Source organism: Nycticebus coucang, chromosome 1, assembly GCF_027406575.1.
Source record: "Nycticebus coucang isolate mNycCou1 chromosome 1, mNycCou1.pri, whole genome shotgun sequence".
NCBI classification, from domain to species: domain Eukaryota; kingdom Metazoa; phylum Chordata; class Mammalia; order Primates; family Lorisidae; genus Nycticebus; species Nycticebus coucang.
In genome coordinates, this window is record NC_069780.1 from 100,237,834 (window position 1) to 100,248,952 (window position 11,119).

The 11,119-nt window shown below is 40.7% G+C and overlaps 1 long non-coding RNA gene across 1 annotated transcript in view; it reads left to right on the forward strand.

Annotated features, from left to right (window-relative positions):
• The window catches only part of LOC128588984 (uncharacterized), a 34,655-nt gene extending 24,080 nt beyond the window's left edge, over window positions 1-10,575 (forward strand). Inside the window, exons 2-3 of the long non-coding RNA XR_008380828.1 lie at window positions 9,337-9,487; window positions 9,923-10,575. This is a non-coding gene — a long non-coding RNA (uncharacterized LOC128588984). The remainder of the gene's footprint in view (window positions 1-9,336; window positions 9,488-9,922) is intronic.
• The last annotated feature ends 544 nt before the right edge of the window (window positions 10,576-11,119 follow it).

Consider the following 11,119-nt stretch of genomic DNA (forward strand, 5'->3'; position numbering starts at 1 on the left):
ATCCTAAGAAAAGGCGAACTGTAGGTGCCAGCGTAAATGTCTTAAGGGTGTTCTCATACTCAAAGAGACAATAAAATGCTCTGTTAATACTGATGAGGGGCCTCGGGTCCGGCTTCATGGGAGAATTCTGATGCTGGTGAAGGATGAGCATGGTCTCAGCAGACGCAGAAGGCAGGGCAATGGGGCTGCCCCAAAGAGGAGAGAGCATGCTCAACGTTTATTAGTACAACACTGTTTATCGTGCTCAAATCCAACTAGTGGTCTGATGAGATGGGAGATCAGACTTGCTGGGAAAAGGCCCAGACAAGGTCAGAAGTGACAGGGATGTGCCATCATCAAGGACTTCAACTTTGGACCAAGTGAAAAATGCGAGCTATCACACCCTGAGCACCTTTGCATATAATTCACTTTGGAGCCACTGTGATCGGTGATTGGAAGAAAATTCACTAAACATGATCTGTAATAACGCTCCTCAAATCTGGGAGAGAAAATGAGATCGTCTAGCAGAAAAAACAGCTGAGACATTTTTGGGTCGTTTCTTAAAGCACAAGATTGACAAGAGACAATTTCACTGAAGATAGAACAGTCTTGATATTTGAGCAAAGCATTCAAAGTAACACCCCGCTGACTGAGGCAAGCAGGCATTAAAAACACAAACTCATATTAACACGAAATACTCACAGGGATAGTTAACATTACCCTCCGTGGGGCAGCTTTGTTGAGTTGGTCTCACAAATTTACAATCAGTGATTCCAAGCAGTAAATTCATTAAAACCAGGAAATTGCTTAATTAGTTTAAAGTGACAAACACTTCTAAAAATAAATGTTCGAACTACACAGATTCCAAACAAATCTATCACAGGCAGCACTGGTACAGTACACGCATAATGACTGGAAAATCAATTCATGGTAATAACATGTCCAATTGTATGTTTGCTAGCTTGTTTTCTCCCCTTCTAAAATAATAATTAAAACACTCCTATTTGTTTTAATGGGTGTTAAATTTCCACCCCTCCTCACTCACAATACCTGTGCCCTGAGACCATGCTGATTTATTTCCAACCTTTTTTGTTTTCTCTTTTATTGCTAAAATAAGCCTATAGATGTTGTTGTAGACTCTTTCATGATAAAGATGCTCTAATATGTTTTAGAAATTGGATTCAGAATCTAGTTCAATTGTAATGTGCAAACTTTACCCAATCTCAGTGCTTAAAAATCTATACATCAAAGCTTCACTATGTTGCCAGAAAAAAATCTACTTTATTATTAATATACTAAATAAAGTAGTGCTGATCCCATGGACATTTATTTTAGAAAATTAGAAAGCACACAACCAATGCAATAACAAAATGTTATTACACAGACAAGCCCTACTCCGAAGGCCCTCTGATCTCCCCCAGAGCCCCCCACACCTTTCAGAAGAGCTTGATCTCTCTAGCACTTTTTCAATTGAATTTGAGGTAACAAATGTAGCCCATGAGATACAGGTTCAAGTTGCTCCCGGCACACAAATAATGAACAAGCCCAATCAAGAGCAGAGCAGGTGAGAATATCCTCAATGCTAAGAATAATGGAAGCCTAATTCCATTTGTGTTCTCCACCAAGTTTAGAAGATACAACTGTCCCTTAGTAGAACATTTCTAGAGTTGAAGATACCATTTTTCCTTTCCTCCAGGGTCACCACGGGGAGGCAAAATATGGCCAAGTAGCGGGGATGGGGGAAGTCATGAAGATTGTAATGATTTGCTTCTCTTCCCACGTCCAGAAATGTTTCCAAAGCCAGGTCACTTGATAAAGGACGCACTGAGCTACATCAGCAATTTATACAACAAAACTACTCAGTCGGTCATGCCCACATGACATTAATACACAGCCATCCATGTTAAACCTTAAAGCAGTCTGCAAAACATTTCATGTATTCGGAGGAAGGAGTGTGCATTGAATAAACAGTAACCTCGATCATTGATTTGACCACAACACAATTTTTATATTTAAAATCATATTGTTCTAATTGGATTCTAGATAGTTAATTTGCTAAATGCATTAATTATTACCAAATTATACTGTGTTCCTTGGATATGAATGATCCACATAAATAGGAAAGAAATTCTTTATGATCAGTGAACACCAAATGAATTGCCATGCAGGTAAAAGAAGAAAACATATCACCCAATATTTGAAGTTTCCAACTCAAATTCATTTAACATTTAATTTATAATAATAGTATTTGTAATAAATGATGTTACTAAGAGGAGTCAATTGTCACAAATCATTTAGAGGGTTACTTTCGTGATGCTGATGTTCAAGGAACACATCTGTATACCAAATTTGTAAAATGGATGAACCAGAAATTCTCAGTGAACATAAATAGTTGTTCATGAAAAAAATAATGCTCTTAAAATTATTTTTATGCTTTATGTAAAAAAGTAAAAATGAACAAGTGAAATATTTTAGGAGTTCTCAATTTTAAGCAAAGGACATAGATTCACTTACAAGAAATACAGAAGTCCAGAGTCCAAAGAGCGAAATTCCATCACCAACCTGCAAATGAAAAACAACAACAACAAAACCTCAGACAATATTATTTAACTCAGGCCACTTAATTGACAAGACAGAAAAAACATGACTATATAATTTATGATTCAATAATATAATTTATAACATTAACAAATGATAATAATAATAACACTAATTATTTTTTCTAACAATGAAACTGGAGCATACAATATATCTTTCTGTTTTGTTTTATAAATCATTTTCCACATGCTACGCAGTTCAAGTATGTACTTGATTGCATGAATGCTGAGGAAAACAACCAGAAGATTCATACAATAATTGAGAATTTTTCAAAGAATGGAATTGTATTAATATTTCTAACTAGCATCAACACATATTTAGAAACTCAGTTAAGATCACAGGAAAATTTTTACATGTACGCTGTGTCATTGTAGTTTTCCGATTAGTTTCAACACGTTTTATCTAGAGGCTAATACAAGAGAATCTCAACAGCCACAAATGTAGCATTTGTAGTTCAATAAGCTGCGGTGGTGTCTCACTGAGGTAAGCTCTGCTGTTTTGACACTTTACCCAGATGCTCCGATTTTGCTTCAGTGACTCAGAGCTGAGTCTGAATGCCTCAAAGCCTGGGTAAAAAGAGTTATGATTAAGGCAGGGTTGGAGTTGCAGTGAACCGGTGTCACCTGCACTGATTTGCAATCCTGGGAATGGTGTGAAAACAGCATGGTGGTCTTGATTGGACACTCGTGGCTAAGGGCCAAATGGAACATACAGGAATTCAGGTGTTTTTTTTCTCTTAACTATCTTTTCTATACCATAATGACTCAGGATACAAAAATGTTAGGATGAAAGATACAAATTCTATGGAAGTATCTGTGTTTTCATAACAGACAATCTTCCATCAAGGTACTGTCTGTTGTGCTCCCACGTTACGTGTATAATATACAGCATCCTTGGGTTGACCTACATAGATTATCAAAAGATCTGGCGCCGGGTTTTGTGAAGTTTCTCGCCTCCTTTTTCCATACAAATTATTATGAACCCTCTGATACACAAAGCACACCCTAAGATCTTTAATCTAGGCGGAGTCTTCCAACAATAAGATGAGTTTTTAAATGGGTAGCAGCTTTTGTGCAAGCTGTATGTCAAGCTACTTGACAGAGTTAAGTAATACAATTGTAAAGTTAAATAACAGAAGGGAGAGGCAAGAGGAGGCAAAGAAAAGATAGAAAATTCGTGTTTTCAGATGAGATCTGGGAGGAGGAGGAGAGTCATCTGAGTCGGGAGACATAAGAACCCTCTACAGTTAACAGAAGCTGAAGAGAAATTGATTTGGAAAGAATGGGAGCATAATCAGGGTGCTGAACAGCGCATTCAATAATGAGCCTGATTCTTGGAAATGCTGATCTGAAGGTGGAGCCAGTAACTCCAAGAGTGACACACACCATAATTTCCTCAGAAATAGAGCTACTCCTCACCCTCACGAGAACAGTCTACATGACACAGTTTCAGAAGGTACGCGGAGTGTGAAAATGAAGGCGAGGGGTGAAATCAGAAGACAGGGGTGTACGTGGAAGTGATGGGATTTCAGAACACCGATGGCCTTGGGAAAGTGCCACAAATCACAGTCAACAGCAATGTGAGAAGGTGATGACAAAGTGATAGCTTGTCTTTGGTGGAAGGCAACTCGATGCAGCTTTATACTTTGCAAAGATGTCCACTAAGAAGCCCTTGAAGGGGGAAAGTTAAATAAAAGAACTTGAAAGTACAATTTGAACCAATTATAAAGATGAGGACATGGCACTAATTCAGTTTGTTTTTAACACACATCAAGTAGAAAGTTAGTAAGTCTCACTTCTGGAATCACTTTGGATAGATATCAAGATCTTTGCTGTCCCAGGCAAACCTAACAGTGATCTTAAACAGCAGCGACCCCAGAGCCAGAGGCAGAGGGCTGGAGCTGGGCTGGGCTTGCTGAGGGTGGTCCCCAGAGTCCTGGTGACGGGCAGGAGGTGTGGCTGGTGTGAACAGCCACAGAAGCCACAGCTCGACAGGCTAGGACACATCATCGGTCCTCCTGTGCTTTGCCCTGGCATTTCCCCTGCTCACAAAGTGGGTTTCTGCTTGCCCTTGCCACGGCCTCCCCATCTCTTTCCCTTTTCCGGCTTCCTCTGCTCCGTGTCTTCTGCAGCGGGTTCCACCAGCCTGTCTACACCAGTGTGCCGAGCAGCTCTGCTCACTGTAGGCTTTGTGTGCTGAGAAGATAATTACGGCACCCTGATTTTGCATCCTGATTTTGTCCATTCTTCCACCTTCTCCCTGACCCAACCTTCTAACCTATTCCCTCCGACTTTCAACTCATACCACCACTTATCCCCCTGAGATATTTGCTAAAATCACATAGGAGGAGAAAGATGAGCTAGTGTGCGCATGTGTGTGTGGCTCAACAGAAATAAATATATATATTTCTTTTTTTTTTTTTGAGGGGGGGGTTTGCAGTTTTTAGCCAGGGCTGGGTTTGAACCCACCACTTCTGATATATGGGGCCATATATTTCTTGAGTTTAAAATATTCAAAGATTGCCACTTTAAATTTCATTATTCTAGAATCAGCCACTTGGAAATTAGCCTAAGTTTATATTTTGTTTCAGAATCATATTGCCTAACCCTCTGACATATAGGAATTGATTCAGTGGGAACGCATGTGTCACAGAGAAAAGAGCACAGTCTATCAGGGTCTGTTATTTGTCTCAATGCTTAGATTGTTTCCATTTTTTAAAATTAACAGAACAGAGTCTGGCATCTGCCAAATACAGCTCTGACAAACAAGAAGACTTGACTGAAAGAGGCTGGCATGTGGTCCAAGTGCTGAATTCATCAGGGCCAAGTGCATTTTGTTTAGGTGGCGCGAGGCACTGATCAGCTTGGCTCCATGTTTAGAGGCCTACAACACCTTCGCCTTAATCTTCGATTTTAAAATATCCTCCTTAGATTCTAGTTTTTTATATTACCCTCTCTCTTTATATAATGAATTTATGATCAAATTGTGAATCCAGGATACTTTCTCATGGAAAGTTAAAAAAAGGCTGACTACGACTAAATTCCAAATGAATGATATGGATCCATAGTAATTATGAGAAAGTAGAAACTGCTGTGATCTGGAGTATTTCATTCATTCATTCATTCAGTACAAATGTAAATTATCTGGCACTTATCTAAATACTGGGAATACTAAAGTTAAAAAAAAAAGACAAAGCTATATATAGCTTACATGCGCACACACACACACACAATATGCTATATAGAAATACATACCAAGAAAAAATATAATGCAGGCAAGGGTAATGAAAGTAGTTAGGGAGAAGTTTCAATTTTAAATGGAATGGTTAGGAAAATTCTCCACACTGAGAAGGCAATATTTGACTTAAGATCTACACAAAATGAGAGTGTGAGTCACATGAACATGTGAAGGTAAGAACACCCAATGGCCTTGAGATGGGGACACATCTTGAGTATTAAAACAAACAAGCAAACAAATTGCCAAAATAGAATGCCAGTGAGTACAAAGCAAGATTATTTGAAGATAAGGTCGGAAAATATTGGTGCTTACCATAGAGGGGATCGTAGGTTATAGCAAAATCTTGCCTTTTATTTAAAACCAGATGTCTTTGGAGAGATTTACATGGAAAAGTGACACGGCATGACACCTATCTGCATTACTTTGGGGGTCGGTAGGTCACTATGAAAGTTTTGAGATGGACTGTGTAATAGCCCATTATTTTACCTCCAAGAAACACAGTCAGCAGAGTACTTTCTGATCCATTTGCTCAGCTTGTCAGCATTGCTGAGAGGGCTTCATTAGTTTCTGTCTGGTCTGCACAGATTTAACGTTCCTTGATTTTTGTGTATTTTAAAACTTTCATAATGACCCAAATATCTCCAGAATGACCGAGATCAGGGGGAAAGAACCAGGAAGACTAATCAAGAGATTGTCCTCTTAGTCCAGGGGTGAGACTGGAGGCCCAAAGTAGGGCAGTGGTCAGGGAGGGATGAGAAATTTTCTGACTCTGGATGTATCTGGAAGGTGGAACCCAAGTATCTGCTGACCAAAGACAAGACATGTGGGATGTGACAGCAAGAGAGGCAACAAGGTGAAGCCAACAGTGTTGATCTGAGTGATTATAAACCTAGAAAGGTCAAGCTATCTTTAATTCAATTGTGAAAGACTGAGGGAGGAGCAGATAAGGGTGCTCCGATGTCTGTGCCAAGTTCGTCAGCACAGTTCAAGTGGAGTTGTCAAGTCAGCAGCAGGATTATAAGAGGCCCAGGATTGAAATACACATTTGGAAGTCACCAGTGTAGAACCCATTATGTTGGACAAAATCAACAAGAGACAGGAAATAGGTTAAAAGAACAGAGATCCAAAGACTGTGTTCAGTGAATATTCCGACATCTACCAGTGAGAAAGATGGGAGGAATAATGAAAGGTGGCTAAGAAAGATCACTTTGCCACCACTGTGCAGGGGTGACGCCCAAAAGCCAAGTGAAGAAAGAGTTTTAAAGAGGCAAAATACTCTAAAGCAGCGGTTCTCAACCTGAGGGTCCTGACCCACAGGAACTGTATTAGAGGGCTGCGGCATTCGGAAGGTTGAGCACCACTGCTCTAAAGTATCAATCAATGCTTATACTTCAAGTAAAACAAGCACCAAAAATAGCCTATTCCATTTAACAAAGTAAATGTGGTCCACAAGCTCTGCTTTCTCTTCTTCCTAGACACACAGCTAGACCACATTCCTCCACTCTCCTTGGGCTGTCAGCACAGCCATGAGCCAATGCCTTGGACAATGGAATGTGAGTAGATGAACTGTGTGGTAATTTGTGGCCTTGACCAAAAACAACCCAGTGGTAACCCTCTCTGTCTTTCCTACTTCAGATGATTGGGATGAAAAGGCCTACGCTGACCGTGGGAAAACAGGGCGGTGACACAATCTGCAGCCACTTCGGTACCTGAATGACCCAGTGGAGAACAAATACCTCACCCCCCACCCAGATTGAACTTCTAATGATGAAAGTATAAAAGTGGACTTACATATTTGGTTTGCTTCTCACTGCAGCCTAGGTTACTCTACCTAATATTGACCTTGATGTGACCATTTTTTGCTGGCATAGTGGAAGCAAAAAGCTTATTGGGATTGGCTAAAGGGAGAATGGTAGAAGAGAAATTAGAGATGCCAGTGTAGAGAACATTGCTAGGCAGAGTTTGTTTGCTTTTTCCGGGAACACAAACAGAGAAGACAAAAATGAGATCGAAAGAGGTATTATGAGATGAAAGAAATAATGATCTTTTGATATGGACGGTGATGATCCACAATGATAAAAGAGAATTGCTGAGCTAGCTCCTTGAGTACATGAGAGGACAGAATTTTGTATATTAGTGCAGGGTTTGGCTTCAACTGGGAGCTTGGATCCATAGAAATGGAGGAAGATAACAGCACACAGGGAGCAAACATAAATAGGTGAACAGGTGATGTGATGGGAGCTTGTGTCAAGTCCCATCTGCTTCCTCCAGTTTTCTTCCTTCAGTGGAATACAAGCGCAATTATTACTAATGGAGAAATAAACTTACGCTGGACCTTTGATATTCTTTGCATTGGGATTAAAGAAATTGGTTTATTATGACTAGAAAATAGAAGCAAAGTCACAAGAGTAAAAACAGGCAAAGGCCATGCAAGGAATATTGAGAAGGTAAGTTCAACTAGTCTAGAAATCTTGTTAGGGACAGAGAAAGGTAAAAAAGGTAGGTAAAATTAGGGAGTTCATTTGAGAGCATTAGAAAACCATGTTGAATTTCCAATGAGGAAACTATTTTTAAAAGTGCTCTAGAAATCAAAATATCTGAGTCCCAGGCTTAGCTCTGTTACTAGTTTTCAATTCTCTGAAGTTGGTTGAATAACACGAACTTCAAAGTCATTCTCAACTTTGCAATTCTACCATGTTACTAAATTTACTCTATGGCAATAGGAAATTATTGTAGGTTTTTTAGTAGTAGAGCATGGATATTACAATTGATATTTGTTGGGGTTTGCCTGGAAAAAAGAATCGAGTTCAAGGAATTTTGAGAAAAAGAAAGTCAGATTTTTTTTTTTTTTTTTTTTTTGAGACAGTCTCCTGTCGCCCTCAGTAGAGTGCTGTAGGATCACAGGTCACAGGAACGTCAAACTCTTGGGCTTCAACGATTCTCTTGCCTCAGCCTCCCAAGTAGCTGTGACTACAGGCATCTGCCACAATGCCCAGCTATTTTTTTTTTACTGTGGTTGTCAATGTTATTTAGCAGGCCCGGGCCAGGTTTGAACCATCCAGCCTCAGTGTACGTATGTGGTGGGCACCCTGACCACTGAGCTATGGGCACTGTGCCAGGAAGTCAGATTTTTTACATCATCATTTGAACATCTGCATTCAGGGTACTGTAAGTCACATCTCTACCTACAATTCTCATTTTTTAAGCCCCAGATGAAATTGTACTTCTTTCCCATGTTTTTTTCCTGTGCTTAAGCAAATTTGACTTAGAACCCTGTCACTTTTGGCCATAGGAATTCTAAATAAGATAAATACAAACAAAAACTGTTTAATAAAAAATATTCTGGTATAGTGCATAGAATGAAAAGAAGGAAGACAGGAGAGGCAGGGAGATCTGATAGAAAGATCACACAGTCATCCAGGCAAGGAGTGATCCGGGTCTCCAGGGAGAAGCAGCTGTGGGGAGGAGAGGAGCTGTGTACTGTGGGAGCTCCGTGGGAATGATTTCCTGTTTGGATTTCAGATGCATCGCAGCTGACTCAGGCTTTGCATCTGTGCAGCTGGAAGGAAAGAAGAAAAGGAGGAGGACTGAATTCTGAAGGAGAAGCTCGAGGCAGCCAGACGGTTACGTGATGGGGCGTGCCTGAACAGCAGTGCTCCCAGCATGCCCCAGGGTACAAGAAAATTACTCTAAACTACTGCAGAAATTAGTTATGGTAAGAGATACAGAAACTTCTGCTCGGGCTCTCCATGGATTCTGCAAGGAAGAACGTGCAGAGCAGAAGGAAAGGAGAAAGAGCGTGTGTCTTGGAGCCACCAGCAGGTGTCAATGCGCTGAGCACAATGGCATTTCTGCTCAGTGATGCAGAAATACAAAACCTCATTTTCCTCCTCATGATTAAAAAATGTCCCAATCTGTGTTACCTTTCTCCAGTTTCTATCCCAATCAATGAACAGCTAGTGTCCCCAAAGATCCCTTTGGTCAGGTTACTACGCTGTGTACTTCAAATGAGTTCTGTATGGCTCCTAAAATCAAGTCCTAACTCATGTGTTTGGTTTTAAAGCACCTCATGGTGTGGCCTTATTTTGCCTTTTTTTTTTAAATATAGGGCCTCACTCTGTCACCCAGGCTGGAGGGCAGTGGCACCATCATGGATCACAGCAACCTTCAACTCCTGGGCTCAACTGATCCTCCTGCCTCAGCTCCCGAGTAGCTGGGACTGCAGGCACATGCCACCGTGCCCAGCAAACACCTGCAGGAAGAGGCAGAGCCTGGGCTGAACCTGGTGGTGTGGCGGCAGATGAGGCCGTGTGCCCACTCCATGAGGCCTCTCTGGGAAAAGCATGACAAAGGGTAGGAGAGACTGTGCCCTTCGGGAGCCCACGGGGTCATGGATCAGACTGGGGTAAGAGAGGGGACTTTAAAAGCAAAATAAGACACAGCAAGATCTCATCTCTACAAAAAGATTTGTTAAATTAGCCATGCGTGGTGGCATGGGTTAGACACCCCTGGCCCCAGGCCCGGGAGGAACGCCACACAGGGAGCCTCTGAGGGAGGCAGGTGGGTGAGAGTGGGGAGGACGAGTGGGATGCTCCAAGGGAAAACGAGGACCGCTGCTCCTCAGTGCAACACGGGCTTTCAGCCTTTGCCCCTGTGCTGTACATACTGTACAAGGAAGTTATTTTGAAAGAATTGAAGTAGTATCAAAATAATTCATTTACAAGTAGACAAGTGCACCCTGTCTGTGGATAATCGAATATATAAAACCTACTGTTGAAGTTGGTAAGGTTGTGAAACATTGTTTGCTTTACTATAAAAGTGTCCCACGTCACACAGAAATGGCTTAACTTGGATTAACTTCAAGGTGCTTTTACATATTAAACTTCCAAAGTCTTATGCAGAATAAAAATTCAGTGGTAGAAAATAAAATGTATACATTACCTTCCAGAAAGTCTCTCCTAGTAAAAATAATTCACAATATATTATTAGTTTCTTGTTAGCCTAAGAGTCACAGAAAATCCTCTTTACATTAAAACATGGTTGTGTTGAATTGTGTTTCTTATATGTTCCATGGGCTTTGCTTCATTTAAAAGAAGAAAGAACACTGTGTTTGGTGATAAAGTAGCTGAATTTCTAGACCCACGTACTTTAAATTGAAGCGAGTCTCACTATTTTAACCTGAAAGCTGGGGTTATTAGAACACATTGTACTTGCGTTACTCTTTTCTGTTGAGTCAGATTATATAATGCTGATGAAGAAACTTCATAGAAACTTGTGCTGTGTGGTGGGTTTTGGTGCTATAGGA